Here is a 6,635-nt window from a genome sequence, read left to right on the forward strand (position 1 = left end):
CCTGAGCGACACTATGTGACAGTGGCAAGGCTCTGTACGCTGGAGAGGAGATGGGAGTCAGTGATGTGAGCGGACTAGGAGGGATGTAGGAGAAAGCAGCGTTCTAGCCTGCAGCAGAGTTTCTTAGCTCTAATTTCAATGTTTGTTTGGCTGGAAGTGGATTAAGGAGACATGTTTACAGGAGAGGCCTGAAGGAGCGATTCTGCACATTTACTTTCACATGTGGGAGCTGCAGGGTCAAAGAACCCTGCAAATGCAATGTGTATCTGACCTGTCTATAGTAACACATATGGAAATGCACGTTAATTTGTCTTGACCACATATAGGCAGTTTAACAGCGTGCATGCAGTAGATTGCTTTTCTTGAGAGCTGTTGGCTCACCGACCAAACTAAAACTTGAAATTTCACCAATCAGCAACACTTGCTCTTTATAGCCTAAACATGTTATCTTACACGCATCACTGCATGTGAACAACCTGGGAACAACCTTCCCACTACAACCACTTAAACAGCAACCAGATCAGACAACAAAAGTGTAGGGTCAACCCACATCACAATGCTGAGACAAAAGCTGCTAGTGTATAAAGCAGCCTACAATCAAACCATGTCCAATTAAATTTGGAAGGGAAAGCAGCAAGATAGCAGCTTAAATATCAACAAATGCATTGCTTAAATAATGTCTCTGTGTGCTAATAATAGACCCTTATCTCTATCCTCTATAAGACAGTAACAATAATCACCCCAACTCCTCTATAATACAATCTTACTTTATATAGGCTATATTAAAAAAGAAAAAAGTCTAAACCCTGTTGTTCTCTGTGCATATACAAACTGTAGTTAGCTATAATGTTGTTTAAGTATCAAAACAACTAGATGATGTGTGAATGCTCAAACCAATCAGCATTTCAGAGATCAGCAGATCATCACACAGCTGTGTCCATTTTGCCCAGCCATCAAACCATACATCAGCATCCACGCCAGAGGTTCTGGTAACACTTTATAATCACACTTTATAATCGTATACTCAAGACGTAAGTCATTTATAAGCCTTTAGTTAATAATGAACTAACCATTTACAAAACATGAATATACATTTGTAGATGATGATTAATAAATGTTATGTTAACATATGTTGTAAGTCATCTATAAACCTTTAGTAAATGAAGTGTTCTTCACCTGTTGTAAATGATGTGTAAATAATTTAAAATAAATTTACAAGGCTTTCTGCATGCCCTAATCTAAAGTGTAAACCATTCATCACACATACATGTGTTACATACAAGGGGGTAGCTCTGTTAGTCAAAATTGAAGCCAATGCGGAAGTGTCCTCTTTGCCTGCAGGGGGCGACCCATTGGTTTGTGGACTTCGGTTTCGAAGCCTCAAGTATGGCCTCAGTAAACCTTTTCCTAATGTGTTTATGTCTCAATTGCTAGTTTCAGACTATGTTTTGGGAGCATGATTGACAGGTCACTTGTCCACTGATCACACAGCTCGCCGATCACGGACCAATAGCAGGCCATGCTCTGTGGGAAACCCCTGGACTTATGTCGAGATCCAAGATGGTAATGGCCAAAATGTCATACGTGAGGCGTCAAAAAACAGAAGTCTACAGACCAAGGCTGCAGCCCTGGTCCCGTTTAGTGAAGCCGCTGCATGTTACATCGCCGCTCTGGCGGTTGAATCCAGTATTAGGTCACAAGGCCCGCCTCCCCATGTTAGTGGATGGGAAAATCACAACCGAAATAATCACAGTATACGTCAGATAATTTTTTTCCAAAGGTGGTTTGTATAATTTTAGATAGTCATTATCATGCTAATGCCTGTGCAAGTGGTCATTTTTCTGATCAGTTTGTTTTTAAGTAGTTATTTGACATATAAAAAGGGATAAAAATGGATGATTGACAGCTGTGGCAGCCAGTCTCAAGCCGTCATTGGCTGGACGGGCTCTGCACATTATAGATCTATCGTCAATAGACAACACACACGGCTTCATGTTATCTAACGCTGCCTGGAGGTCGGTGGCTCATGTTGGCTGTGCTGGCTACCAGACATCAATGGACCCCAATAAAAAGAACATTGTTTTGAGGAATGAAAACAAATGTTTTGTGCACGAGGAATTAACGTTGGTTGGGGACTGAAGTAAGTTCAGAAAATATGTGTTTTATGAGTTACTCCAGCTACGTTATAGGTAGGCTACACAATGGTTTTAACATGCAGGCTAGCATTAGCTGCTTGCGCTAGTCGGCTGTTTTTCATATTACTATAACTTAACAACCGATAACGATAGCTGGAATAAATCAATAATAGACACATGTTTTCAGAACTGACCAGGTTGCCCAACCGACAGGAAATGTGTTTTATAACGTTAACTCCCGTCCCGGGTATAAGATGAGATGCGGCCTAGTAGTACACAAGCACCATTAGCTCATCGCTAACGGGTTAGCATGACATACAAACAGACGTTTTATTTTTTGTAGGCTATTAAAGCAACAAACGTTTTTATATGCATATCTGGGGGAAATGCTTTGACTGTGGGGATGTTCATTCTTCACAAGCTCCTCTCTTAGTAACGATATACCAGGCAATAGACCAGGCAGCCTGGCTCAGGTCTAGGCTAACGTAGGTTGGCCTGCCTACACACACTACCGGGCGGGTACAACAACGTAGCCTCACGGTTACATTTGCTAAACCAACATTTGCGCCAAAAGAAATGTAATCATAAAGTTAATCAAAATGCCGCGGAAACATTAGGCTAATCAACACAGAGCTGTTCATCCGAGAATTTCCCCCAGTGAGAGGCTGAGCCAAGCAGCCCTGGCTCCTCTTGCGGGCTGAGAGCAGCCCGGAGGTCTGACTTGTCTGGCTGATACAACTCTCCGACAACGGAGAACGTTACAGGCTGCAGTACCCACAACACCAGCAAACAACGTTGCGTAAAGCGTCAAGGTTAGATTTGTAACACCAACATTTGCTCCAAAAGGAATTAAATCATAAAGTTAATCAAAATGCCACGAAAACATTAGGCTAGCTTAGTCAACACAGCAATCCCCCCACTGCCCCAGTGAGGCTGTTGTCTTGAGTGAGGCGGCCTGCCTCCACTTCCGGCCCGCGCTGAGAGCGCTGAGAGCACAGCAGCAGTCAGCAGCAGACCGGGAGGCCTGAAATCCCCGACAACCAAAATCAGATTTTCGTACAGGCGTCATTTTGATAAACTGATCTCATAGTGGGACTCTTCCTGGTTACTTTTGGCGAGACAAATAATATTACAACTTAAAGTGTAATATTTACAGAGCTAGACTGTATATAAATACACAACGCACTGTGCGCATTCTAGAAACAGCAGCTCTACAGAAGAAAGTTCAGAGGGGCGGGGAGCTCTCAGAGGTTCTAACTCAACGGAGCTACTGCGCAGACTCTGGTTCTCTGATCTGACAAGATTTTGGCTTCAATAGACCAAATCAGCGGGATGTTTACATTTACTTCCGGGTACCCCTGGGTCCACACATTATAATGGCGGTGAACGGCACAAACTGACGTGTTGAAGACAAAAACAGACAAAGAAGACAAAAATGGTTCGTCCATGTTGTGTTGTTGTTTAATATCATTCATAACAACACTTTCACTAACGTTAGTGGAGACCAGACTAGCTTATTTACCTGTTGGACCAGACCAGAGTAGACTTGACGCTAAATTAAATTAACGTGGCGTCGGTAGCTCTGTCTGTAACGTTAACGAGTCTGCTCTCGCCGAGAAGAGCCTGGTGACGCGAGGTTACGAGTCTGCAAAAAAACAGCGAGTTTGACAGACAAACAAACATTATTAGCTAGCTAACACTACATAAAACAAACACAGAAGAAAGGCTAGATACGTCGGACAAGCATGTTTACCAACCGTTTAACCATTTAAATTGAAAGTAGTCGGCCGAAAACAACGAGAGGGTTTGACAGCATTTATTTGACAACACGCACATTTAAACCTGCCGCCTTCCCCAAGTGGTACCCGGAAGTAAATTTGTTTACATGGTGACGTCACGGTGATTTGGTCTATAGACAATACAGGCAGGAGATGGAGAACCTCCCTCCATTTTTATTTATCTCAATGCTACAGACCAATGGGTCGGCCCCTGCAGGGCATTCGAAAAAATGCAGGTTTAAGTGCACTTCCACATTGGCTTCAATTTTGACAGAGCTACCCCCTTATATGTAACACATTTATGTGTGATGAATGGTTTACACTTTAGATTAGGGGATGCAGAAAGCCTTTTAAATGATTTACACATCATTTATAACAGGTGAGGAAGGCTTCATTTACTAAAAGTTTATAGATTACTTACAATGCATTTGTGATATGTTAACATAGCATTTATTAATCATCTATAAATGTATATTATGTTTTGTAAGTGATTAGTTCCTCATTAACTAAAGGCTTATAAATCACTTACGACTGAACGTTATTATAAAGTGTTACCGAGGTTCTATACAAAATCCACACTCTTAGGTACTATCTGTATGTGAAAATAACCTTGAACCTTCTTAAAATGTATCATGTAGTAGCCTAATAATAGACATCTGAACATCTAAAATTACAAAATGTAAAAAGAAAAAAAAAAGAAAAAATAATGAGCTACTGTAGCATCACAAGAACACTATCCTGTCTGAATCATGCCTGCATGCATACTAATAAAGTATAAAATAAATATATAAAATATTTGATCTTAAATCCTCAAAGCTTGCCCATATCACATGACGCAGGCCCTCTTGGCCGCCCTGTGAGACACGTACCATAACATGCTTTCTATTATTTTCCTCCCTATACTTATCACCTAATAGGCTCACAGTAGCATCAGATGTAAACAAAAGACCCAGACTACATCTTACCTGAATTCTTCAGGATAAATAAACCCTCTTAAGTATCAGCCTTTGCTCAGGGAAAGAGAGAGAGTGCAAGCCTGGAGTGAGCGGAACGTCAAAGAGGACCACCTAGGCTGAATTCCAAAAAGTTATCCCCTCCACTTTTCTGTTGATGGAGGCAAAATCCTTTAAAACAAACAGCACTTGAGCTGGTGGGCAAAAAGGCACGTGACCCTTTCACACCAAACTAGATGGGAGTAATTTGGGGGCATGGGGTGTGGGTTTGGTGGGTGTATGTGTGGGGGAGGGTGAGAGTGATGAGGATGGGACTAGGCAGGCCGCTCTGCCACAGTCCTTGCCTGTTGTATTAGGCATTCTGGAACTGTGGATGTGCAAAGGCTTGCAGTACTGCCTGCGGTCAATGCAACATGCTGAAGCGCACACTTTCTTTCAGCGTGGCTGGGTGTGGTCTCACGCTTAGCACCGACACACGACCAAACGGCTGCTTAATAAAGCCTGTCTAACACACACCACATGCAGGTTTCACGCTGCACCTTCACCTTCAATTAGGAATGACATTGTGGCTGCATTGCACTGACAATAAAACACTGCACGGCGAGTATTGCACAGTAAAAACTTTAATAAAAACCAACACCTATTTACAGTATCAGCAGGGAAAGGGAGGGGGGAGGGAAAAGGGGGGATGTGGGGGAGGAGGGAGCAGGGAAAGGGAGGAGGTGGGGAGGGAGCAGGGGGAATGTGGGGGAGGAGAGAGGGGAGAGGAGAGAGCAGGAAAGGGGAAGGAGCAGGGTGAGGAGAGAGCAGGGAAAGGGAGGAGGTGGGGAGGAAATGTGAGATGTGGGGGAGGAGAGAAGGGAGGGGTAAGAGCGGAAGGGGGAACGAGGAGAGAGCAGGAAAAGGGGACGAGGGAGAGTGGAGGGATGTGGGGGAGGAGAGAGCAGGGCAAGGGAGGAGGTGGGGAGGGAGCAGGGGAAGGTGGGAAGAGAAGAACAGATAGGATATTAGATATTCTGTCCATGCTAATAGGGTGACTAATACTATACTGCTAATTCAAGTCTAGGTAGTCTAGGTGTAAATTTAGATTGATACTGCTGGCTTGAGACAGCCCGCTCAGCAATTCAGGATTAAATATACTCAACAGCTAACAGAGAATTCCAGACAATGACACCATCAAACACAACCATATGAGTGGGAAAATAAATGGGTTTTGAGTCTAGTTTTGAACATTTCAATAGAACCTTCCCTAACTGACAGAGGAAGCTGGTTCCAGAGATGTGGAGCACGATAAGAAAATACTCTGGTACCTGCTGATTTTTTCTTAATTTTAGGGACGGTAAGATAATTACCGTCCTGTGAGCGGAGGGTATATGTGGGAAGATAAGGAATGATTAGCTCAGATAAGTACAGGGGTGCGAGCCCGTGCAAAGATTTATAGGTTAACAGAAGCACCTTAAAGTCTGATCTGGCCTGAATTGGGAGCCAGTGGAGGGAGATTAAGACCGGAGTTATACAGTGTTGGGGGTAACTCATTACAAAAGTAACATATTACATGTAATATATTACTTTTAGCAGTAACTCAGTAATATAACTTATTACTTATAGGATTTCAGTAATATTATACCAGTTACTTTCTCAAGTAACTCAAGTTACAAATTGAGTTACATTTTATTAAATCAAAGCACATATTTAAAAAAGATACAATCATTTCCTAATCAAACTGTTTTTATGCAAATAACCACTATAGATGACAACAACAAAGGAAA

The sequence above is a fragment of the Poromitra crassiceps genome, assembly GCF_964638095.1.
Source record: "Poromitra crassiceps genome assembly, chromosome: 26".
NCBI classification, from domain to species: Eukaryota; Metazoa; Chordata; class Actinopteri; order Beryciformes; family Melamphaidae; genus Poromitra; species Poromitra crassiceps.